The sequence below is a fragment of the Zonotrichia albicollis genome, chromosome Z, assembly GCF_047830755.1.
Source record: "Zonotrichia albicollis isolate bZonAlb1 chromosome Z, bZonAlb1.hap1, whole genome shotgun sequence".
Classification (NCBI taxonomy): Eukaryota; Metazoa; Chordata; class Aves; order Passeriformes; family Passerellidae; genus Zonotrichia; species Zonotrichia albicollis.
The window spans coordinates 83,302,931-83,313,991 of NC_133860.1; positions in this window are offsets into that span (position 1 = coordinate 83,302,931).

The following is an 11,061-nucleotide window of genomic DNA, read 5'->3' on the forward strand; positions in this document are numbered from 1 at the left end:
AGCTCCTGCGGGTTCTAACAGTGCCACCTCTCGGCTGCTGAAACCCTGAATTTCTGTGTTGCAGTGCGTTAGTTTCCGAGTCAAATGTTCTGTTAGCACGCGGTATGTTCAAGTGTTCCCCAACCTACTGCAGTTGGTTTCTCCCCCGTGTTATGCCCTCCTACCCAAATGTCCCTCAAGCAATTCCCTCCCTCCTCACCGGATTCTTCCCTGTCTGTCAAGACAACACAGTCCCTTGAACCCATCCATCAGCCCAAAGCCTACCCTTTGTTCCAGAAAGTTCTCTGTCCCTCACCCCAAGATCCAATCCCTATCCCAACCCTCTCTCCTCCCCTTGTTCTGATTTGTTGTAGCCCTCAAAACCACACCCCGAGAGTCGCTTATTGGTTACTATATGGTGTCCACCCCCTGTTTTGAAAGATTTTAAAAGCCTGAGCAGAAGAGCACTGGGGGTTCGTTTAATCTCTGTTCTCCTTTGGGGAACTTCTCCTGCCAAGCTTTCTCCTGCCTCTCTTGATAAATTAGCTGCACTTTACACTGGAGAAGAGCTGTCTCTGCCTCCTTCACTCGGTCCTCCAGGGGTCTCTACTGCTGGGCAGCTGGCCTAGAGGTTCTGGCTCAGGCAAAACCCCAACCTAACCTGTTCCTCATTCTTGCCACTGTCCCTGGAACATCACAGAGCCAGCCAGGGCTCCGGAGGGCAGTGACAGTGACCCACGGCCTGGCATGTCACAGCCCCCAGAGCCGCACCTGCCAGGCCCCAAGCCCCAGCCCTGGTCCCCACTGCGGCCTCAGCGGCTCCTGGGCATCCTCAGCCTGGGTGCAAAGGCAGCCACAGGAGCCTCCCAGGGCGCTCTGGATCCAGGCTGCAGACACCCTAAAGCCGGCACTGAAAGGGACATGGATGGGGACTGCAGCTGGATCTTCAGTGCTCACCAGCCCTGACTGCCCTCTAAATGAACCCAAACCTCACCTGCAGCGCCTTGAGCACATTTTTCTTTCTGGCCCGTTCTGGAACATGGTGTTCTCACATCATACACCAGCCCTGTGCAGGGAGTGATCAGCTCCCAGGTGCTCTGCTGCCGTGGCATTACTTTCTCTTTTGCTGCAATGAAGTTAAACGGGTACACTCATGAGAATCCCAGCACAAGATTTGCTTTTCAGGAGCTCTTAGGCAAAAAAGCTCCTCTGCTCACTAGTTTTTGCCCAGAAAAAGAGATCTTGACAAAGCATAAGGCACAGGCAGGGCTCTGGCACAAGTATTCCTGAGCCACAGGATTCCACCCATTGTTGTTGCCAGGTGCTTTGGTGATATTTTAGAGCCAGTTCTGAACAGGGGCTGCTGCTGACAGGGTAGGAAAATGTGGAGAAATAAAGGTGCAGGAAACAACAACAACAAGAAAAAAACAAAACCCACAACAAAAAACCCAAGGGGTATAATACTTAAAAATACAGAGCGCAGAAGAAGTCCATGGAGATGGTTCAATAGAAAATGCCACCAGCAGTGAGCAGAGCCCGAGGCTGCTCACTGCCACCACAGGGGCTCCTCAGTCCCCTGCTGCTTTGTGTCTGATCCCTGCTGGGCTCCCTCTGCCCCTTCAGCAGATGCAGCCCTGCCTGCAAAGGGCTCCATGCTCTGGTGTTCCCAGATTGCTCCAGGCTGCATTCTTAGCAGCACTGAAAGAAGAGGTGAAACAAAGAGCCATTTTCTGTCCTGCCTTCAAACTCTTCTTCTTCAGTTCCAGTGCCAGGGATTATCTCTCTGTCAGGTTGGCACTGTGCCTGCTGCATCCTCGTCCCTGTTTCTTGCATCAGCTCCTGTACATCAGCACTCGCTGTGCCACATCATGAACTGAGAGCTGTGTCAGAAGAACAAGGCTTGCGTTTTCTTGGTTTTTCTAACAGAAGAAGCATGAGTCCAAATAACTTTCTTGTTGGTTCTTGGTCTCCTTTTAGATAACTCTTTTCTGCTTTAATGTAAAAGGCTTTTTTACCACATGGATGGAATGATCTGTAATTGGCAGTTGCTTCAGGCTGTCAGGCACCATGGGAGTTTTTTCTTGTCTCTGATGAGGATTTGGTGAATTTTCCATGGGTCACTTGGTGGTGTCACATGGGCTGAGCTCAGCGACAGACTCTGCTGTCCCCCGGGGATGCATTGGGACGCCAAGCCCCTCAGGGCTGGAATTCGGGGTTGGGCGGGCTCGGAGCGCCCCGAGCCTGGGCCCGTGAGGAGCTGCTGCTGGCGCTGGCTGTGCTCAGCCCGCTGTGCCGAGCAGCCGCGGCCATGGAGACACGGGCGGGAGCTGTGGCCGAGGCCGGCAGGCGGCCCGGGCCGGCTCTCAGCTGCGAGGACGCCGGCAGCCTGTGCCCTGAGGCCGAGGCCGTGGCGGGCGCTTTGCGGGCAGGGCTTTCCCGAGCCGGCCGCAATGTGCTGCCTCCGGTGTGGGCCCGGGCGCGGCAGAGGCAGGCGGGAGCGCGGCGGGGCCGGCAGCGGCGGGCAGAGGCCGCAGAGAGCAGCAGCCCGGCCGGGCCCGCTGCGGAGCGGCACGGAGCTGCCGGGCAGCCCTCGGCCGTGTCTGTGCGCACAGGGCAGGAGCAGAGGCCGGAGCAGAGGCAGGAGCCGCGGCAGGAGCCGGCCATAGCGGCAGCTCGCCGCGCTCGGGGCCGCAGCCGCAGCTCTCCCCTGTCGGCCACAGCAGCAGCCGCTCGCCTTCGAGGCTCCGGCGCTTCCCGAAGACGAGGGGCCCGGCCCCCAGCACGGCCTGGAGCCCCGCAGCGAGAGGAGCCACCGGCGCCGCAAGGGGCAGCGCCGAGGGCGCAGGTTGAGGAGGAGGACATGAGGCTGGGTCTGGGCCGCGGTGGGGCAGCTCTGCCCTCTCGGCCTTCGCCTTGAGCCCTTTGCTTCTTTTCCATGAGCCCTGATGACCCCATCTTTAGCCAAGGGCCCCCAAAGCCCTTTCCAGGGTTGCAGGAAAAGCTCGCTCAGTGACAGAATCACAGAATCACTGGCTTGGAAAACAGATGCTTTTAAGATGATCGAGTCCAACCCATGCCCTAACACCTCAACTAGAGCACGGCACCCAGTGCCACATCCAGTCTTTTTTCAAAGGCTTGCAGAAATGGTGAGTCCACCAGCTCCATGGAGGGGTCACACCACAATACTCTGTACCTGTAAGTGCCCATTGTGAGAGGTGCTGTCTTTAGTGCAAGGCAGAGGTGCAAGTTTCTGAGTTGCCAGCACTTGCTGTGTCTGGCTGAGGATGCTGAGTGCTGGAGGTCCTGCAGGATGGAGCCTTTTCCTGCAGGCAGTGACAGCTAGAACTTGGCCTCTGACCTGTCATGTTGGGTTCCTGTCTTTCCTCCAGCCGAGGAGATTGCATTTAGGGATCCAAATCCAAGTGGCAGGAACCCAAATGCTCTTGAGTCACAGCTGCAGGCCTGAATTCACACAGGATGTCTGGGCTGCCCATTCCTCCTTTGGTTTTTCCTGCAAATGCCACTGCCTTTTCTGCCTCAACTAGAAATACCACAGCTGTGCCAAAACCAGCCAGTGGATGGTATTCTAAACATAGTGTGCTTTGGGGAGGATGGATGAAGAAGAGCCTTCCCCACTTCTGAACCATACAAAAAAAGCCATAAGCATGTCTTAGCACCAGTAGAAAACAACTGCTAATTCAGGAGGAAATGTTGAGTTTTCTGAGGGAGTCAGAAGGGGACCTTTCAAATCATCTTCCAAATGAGTTGATGTTTCAGAAACTTTATTTAATTGCTTTATTTAATTAGTCCTACTCTATAACCCTATTCTACAAAACTTTTCAACAATCCTACTCTAGAATCCTGTTCTACAATTCTACTGAAAATTGGCTATGGAGATAAGATCTTGACATGATACGTTCTTGTCTCCTACTTCTTCTGGACTGAGTTGATGAGTGGTGCCAGGATGGATGCTGGCTTGGCTGTTGCTACAAATGAATGCTGTCCACAGGAAAAAAAAAAAAAAAAGAAAACAAGAAGAACAATGAACCATGACTTTCCAAGCTCAGTGCTTCACAGGCTCGATGAGGATTCCTCTAGTTCCTAGAAAGACCCAGAAATTAGGACAATGGGACCATGTGTTCCCCAGTTGTAATGTGCAGGACCTGGCCATCCCAGGCAAATGTGGCCCAGAGTCCCACTCATCAGTTTATTGTGATGTCTTCATGTTGCTGGGATTTTTGCCCTGCCAGTGCTCTAGAAATGGTGCTTCCTGTGCCTGGGGTTTCTTCCTTTCAGGAAATTCCAATGGCTCACATAGGTCCCTGCCTTTAAAAGACGCCTTGAGCAGTTGGTGGCAGGGGACAACAATGCGCATGGAGCAAATGATTTTTGCAATGACACAGCTGAGCTGTGCCAAACTGCCTTGTGATTAGGCAGTGCAGTAATTAGGAACTGACATTCCATTTCTCTGCTGCCTTGGGGGCCAGTTACAAGATACATGGGACCACTGACATTTTGCCTTGTCCACTTGGTAACAGTGGTGTCTCAGCTACCACCCAAAACATCTGACCACACTCTCTGCTGCTCTTCCTTGGATTCAGAAGAAGTAATTGTGCCTTAATATTCTGTGGATACACCTTGGGCTACGGGCAGGGCTTCGGGCTTTTAGGGCACTTGCAGATCTCTCCCTGTGTGCAGTTGCCAAGTGCAGCACTGCATGTGGCTAAGGAACTACGAGGACCTTTCCGATGGATTTGCTGGCAGGCAGAATCGAGAATTCAGGACTCTGAAGCTGTAGCCCCAAAGAGCAGGGAGGTGCTCTAAGGCACCACCTTTGTTTTAGCAATGGAGAGCGAGTGAGCGTGTCCTTGTCTGAAAGGAAGCGCTGCCCTGCGTGCCTTCCTTCCGGCAGCTGAGGAGGACAAAGTGCCACATGTATTTTGCAGGCTGGCACCAGTGTGTGCTTGTTGTGCCTTTTCAGCACGGCTCTAGCCAAAGCTCCAGCCACAGCTCACACCAGAGGGGAAAGCCCCTCAAGAGCAGCAGAGTCTGCAGGGGCTGTTGACATTTACCTCTCCTCCTGTGGCAGTGTCGAGTGCTCTACAAATATCTCCAAAACTCCTAGAAACAAAAGAGAAGCAGAGAAATGAGAAGCTGTGGGAATCTATAAAGTTAGAGGGTTTTTAGGAAATGCTTAAAAAAGAGTATTATATAGAAGAAATGATAGAAATCCAAAACATGAAAGACTCAATCACCATGATATAAAAGAATTACAACAAGCTTTAAAAGAAAGTAGATTTTCTTCTCCCTATTTTAATAGTGTGTTGAAAAATATTTTTAACTCTTATAATTTAGTTCCTGCTGATTGCAAGAATGTAGCAACTTTGATCTTAACCAATTCACAGTACCTACTATAAGAGTTACAATAGAAAAAGTTACTTAACAAGTTAGTTGAAAGATATGCAGATACTGATTATGCCGATTTAGATGTTGCTCAGTTAGCTAGTGATTCACCTTACAATAAACCTGAAAATCAAGCAGCTGAACTGCCTCAGCCTGTTTTAGCAGACATTAAAAATGCTGCTAGAAAAGCCTTGCTTTCACTTAAACCTGTGAGTTCACATCTGAGCTCTTATCCACTGATCAAAGTGAAACTGAATGTTATAGTTCTTTTTTAGATAGATTAACTCAAGCTGTTGAAAAGCAATGTCCAGATGAACAAGCCCGCTCTTATATCATTCAAAATCTTGCTTATGTAAATGCTAATGATAAATGTAGAAAAATTATTTTAGCTTTGCCTAATCAGCCTCCAGCAGTTACACAGATGCTAACAACTTGCAGCAGACTTATGAGTTCACAAAATGCTGCAAATTCACAAATCAATGCATTAGAAAAAACCCTAGAACACAATTTGACACAACAAATAGATAAAATTAAAAAGCTTTTAGAAAAACATGAAAAACGTTGAGAAAACTCTGTTAATGCTGTGCAAGTAGATCCTAATAAAAAGCCTGTCTGTTTTGCTTGTAGTAAACTAAGCCACCTCAAAAAAATTGTCGTAGAACAGCAAATCAAATTTCTATTTGCCCTCGATGCCGAAAAAGAAGGCATCTTGCTAAATACTGTCACTCACTATTTGATATTAATAGAAACCCACTGTCGTTAAACTTCAAAAACAGCGCGTTCCACCGCGCTCAAACACAAATAGTAGCACCCACTAGCAATCAGATTTCAGAACAAATGATGATAGCACGTCAGCCATTTGTCTCTCAAACAGCCCACCCCCGAATGATGCCAGCTCAGCAATTCCAAACACAAGAGTTGAATTGAGTTCCTCAAAACTAATTCATCTTTTAACTAATTTTTGCTGAGTGAATATTCCTACTAAACTGATCAACTCTTGTCAAGAAAAACAAGATTTCTTAATTATGAGTAAAGCAAACAACAAATTTCTGAGACTGTCAATCTTCCCTACTGTTGTTTCAGTAAATTATAATGAAGAGCTGATGATTTTAACTCTTGCATTTGATGTTCCTACAGTAATTACTCCAAACACACCTATTGCTATTGCATTTCTACCATCTGAAAATGTGTCTCCTAATACCTCAAGTGCAAAAGTTTTCTAAGTGCAATATTTGAACAGTGACCGTCCACAACTAACTTGTAGCTTGACTCACTGTAGTCAAACAATTTATGTTACAAGAATGCCTGATACTAGTGCAGATGTTACTGTGATTTCTCACATGTTTTAGCCCAATAACTGAAATTTAGTAACTCCTTCAAGTTCTCTTTCAAAAATTAGAAGTGCTACTGTTTGTATGCAAAGTGCATCCATGATTGACATTACAAGTCCTGAAAAAAAGACTGCAACAGTGCGTCCTTTTGTTGTTCAGAAACCTCACACCGTCTAAGAAAGAGACGTCCTGTCCCAATGGAGAGCAAAACTTAAAGTGAGCCTGTAATGAAAACTTCGTCAAAACCTGCAACTTTAAAGCTCATCTAAAAAACCAACCATCCTGTGTAAGTCGACCAATAACCTTTGACAGAAAAAAAGTTGAACATTCTTAATAAACTAGTAGAAGAACAATTACAGAAAAGCCACATCGCTCCCACGAACAGTCCCTGAAATTCTCCAGTTTTCGTCATCCACAAAAAGACATCTAATTCCTAGAAGTTGCTACATGACCTGAAGAAAATCAATGAAGTAATTGAAAACATGAGTTCTCTTCAACCTAGACTTCCTTCTTTGCCCATGATCCCGAAGCATTAGCCTTTCGTTATAATTAATTTAAAAAACTGTTTCTTCCATATTCCACTTCACCCTGATGACGCTCCAAGATTTGCCTTTTCAGTTCCCGTCATCAACCAAAGTGAACCCGTTCGAAGATACCATTAGAAATCGCTCCCACAAAGAATGAAAAATTCGCCTGTAATTTGTCAACATTTCGTTACCCAAGCCTTGCATCCTACCCAGCAGAAGTTTCCAAGATCCATGATTCTACACTACATAGATGATCTTCTCATCACAGCCTCTACACAAGAAAAGATACAAGAAACTCGAGACTGTGTTGTTGCTGAAATTCAAAAAGCTAAGCTTGAAATCTCTACAACAAAAATTCAAAAAGTTTCACCTTAGAAGTACCTGAAATAGAAGATGACTGAGACGACAATAACACCACAAAAAATTCAGATCCGAACCAGAGTCAACAACCTACAAGAGTTACAACAACTTCTAAGAAAAATAAACTGAGTCAGACCGATGTTAAGAATCACCAATGATGAACTGAGTCCACTCTTCAATTTGCTGAGAAGAAGTAACGACCTTACTTCACCAAGAACTTTAACCCCTGAAGCTTGTGCTGCTCTCAACAAGATCACAAACGCTCTTCAAGAAAGACAAGCTCATCGCTGCATTCCTAGAAACCCTTTTTTTCTTGCAATTTTAAGAGAGAAGATGCAGCTTTGTGATCTCATTTTCCAGTGAAACGCCACAGAGCAAGATCTTTTGTTAATAATAGAATGAGTTTTTCCTCCCTACAAGTTTCCAAAGACCATTTTCACAGTTCTAGAAATGATTGCATACATTATAATCAAAACTAAAACCAAATTGCTAACTTTAGCAAGTCAAGAATTTTCAGTTAGCTATTTGCCATTGAAAAAAGATTACTTCAATTAAGCAATACAAAATTCTGATAATCTACAATAAGCATTTTTGAGTTTCCCAAGTGTTTGTTCCAGCTCACTATCCAGCTCACAAGCTACTGCAAGCAAAATTGAGTTTCAGAGAAAAACCTAAATTAAGTGAAGAACCTTTAAATGCTGTGACTCTCTTCACTGATAGCTCTAGCAAAAGCCACAAGTCTGTTGTAACTTAGTTTAATCAAAAAACTAATGTTTGAGAATCTGGTATACAAACAGTAGAGAGATCCCCTCAAATCGTTAAGCTTACCGCAGTAGTTCGAACCTTTCAACTTTTTCCTCAGCCTTTTAATTTAGTCACAAATTCTGCCTATGTTGCTAATGTAGTTAAAAGAATAGAAAGTTCAATTTTAAAAGATGTTAGCAATGAAATTTTACATCGTTAGCTTTCATATCTTTTTACAACTTTGCAATATAGAACTAACCCATATTTTGTTTCTCATATTAAGGCGCATTCTTCAGTTCCTGAATTTTTAGTAGAAAGAAACGCAAGAGCAAACAAGCTGACAATAGTCATTTCTAACACATTGCCAAACATTTTTGAACAAGCAAAATTGAGTCATGCCTTTTTCCACCAAAATGCCCAAGCACTTATGAGAATGTTCCAAATTACTAAAAGTCAAGCTAAAGCTATCATTCATACTTACCCTAACTGTCAATTAGTACAACCTCCTGTTTCTACAAAAGCAATCAACCCCCGTCTCACTATCTTGCCCCAAAGCTTGCTAGCGTAGCTATTCACAGATGCAGTCCTTTCCACTGACCGCCACGAAAAGCTTACAAGACCTACAGTTGTAGCAAACAGATGTTACTAAATATCCTTCTTTTAGTAAATTTAAAAATATTTATGTTTCCGTAGATACATTCTCTAGTGCAGTTTTTGCTTCCCTTCACACAAGTGAAACCAGCAATCATGCCTGTCATCATTTCCTGCAAACTTTTACTTCATTGAGTGTACCCCAAGAAGTAAAAACTGACAATAGTCCCGCATACATATCTCAAAAATTAGCCACATTTTTAAATGAATAGAGTGTTCAGCACATTTTTAATATTCCCCACTCTCCCACAAGCCAAGCAATCATTGAAAGAACACATCAAACCCTAAAACGCATATTAGATCAACAGAGAGGGAGAACAGAAGTCACCCCACAGATAAGACTGAACAAGGCTCTGTATGTTTTTAATTTTCTAAACAGTTCAAGTACGGAGCCAGATCCACCAATTTTTAGACACTTTTCAAATAATAAACAGGCAAAATTAAAAGAACATCCTCCTGTTCTAATTAGAAACCCTGACTCTGGACAGATAGAAAGTCCGTTTCAATTAGTAACGTAAGGCAAAGGGTATGCTTCTGTCTCCACAGGTGCTGGAATCAAGTGGGTTCCTGCCAAAAACGTCAAACCATATCGCACTTCAGAACCTGCAGTCGAGCACAGAACCGAGGAAGCAAGCACGCAGACGTGAACTGAATCTAAAGATCCCGGGTCTCGCCTGACGCCTCTTGTGCCTGACGTTCTTTGTACATCAGTAGAACCCATGAACTCTGAATTTGTGTCAATGTTGTTTATGAGTATACTAATTGAATGCTGAATGTTTGTTTAACAGTCTTAATTTTTGGCGAAAGTTTAAGTTAGAAATTTTGTGTAGAAAAAATTCTGCCAAGACTTAGTTCATGAAAGAGATGGAGCAAGTTCAAATAGTATATTTGTTTTGCTTGATTTTAATTGTTTTTTGTCGTGCAAATTTGCCTGTGGATCAACCGAAAACGAATGTTTGGGTGACCTTAGCCAAGGCTGCCAGATCAGATACTATATGTCTGTCAAATTCAGAACCAGAAAAGCCTTTTTCAACCTGTTTAGTTGGTGTGCCAGTGAAAGAGTTGCCTTTAGTCAAAAAACAATCCAATAGTAGGCCAAGTGGAATTGACAATAGAAACAATCCTTCTTTCAATCAGAACATTTAGTCCAAAAAACTTCTCAAGGCAACATCTGAACCTCAAGAATTAGAAATCCTTAGTTCTTTGACCATAGATTTTTGTTTTACTTTTATGACTCGTGCCTAGCGAAAAATTGATCCCCCAAAGTTTAGTGTTACTCCTCATTATTTTGCATATAAAAATTTAAGTTTTTAGTGTAATGTTTCAAATAGTTGGGATGTGTTTCCGGAGACGAATCAATATCCATAGCAATTGCCAAAAGAGTATTAGTTCATTTGCGGAGACAGAGCTTAGCAAAGTATTCCAGCTCACCTTGAAGGTGGTCCTTGTAGCATTGGTATGCTCACCATAATTGCCCCCACTGCCAAAGCAGTGATGAAAAAGAAACAAAGGAGAACGAGAGCTGTTCCTCATTATGATGAGAACTGTCAGAGTGATTTTATGCCTTGGAATGCCGCCAGAAGGGTTTCAGCAGGTATATTTTTACCCCAATTAGCCTCAGCAGTAGCATTGAGACAATTAGATAGAGTTGGATGTTGGCTGAGCAAACAAGCTAATGCCACATCCTCTGCAATCAGTGATATGTTGACCGATGTTGATAGTATTAGACATGCTACTCTTCAAAACAGAGCAGCCATTAATTTTCTTTTACTGGCACAAGGGCATGGTTGTGAAGAATTCGAAAGATTGTGTTGTATGAATTTGTCTGACCATTCTGAATCCATTCACAAAAGCATTCAAAAATTGAAGGATCTGACAGCCCAAATTAAAGAAGATGGAAATTCCTGGTTAGATGATTTGTTTCAAAAATAGAGTTTCGCACCTTAGCTAAGGCAACTTTACAAGATATGTCTTTATGTACTAAGTGTTCTAATACTGATATGTATAGTGGTACCTTGTGTACTTTGTTGTGTTCGGCGAATGATGAACAGAACAGTCCGGGAAGT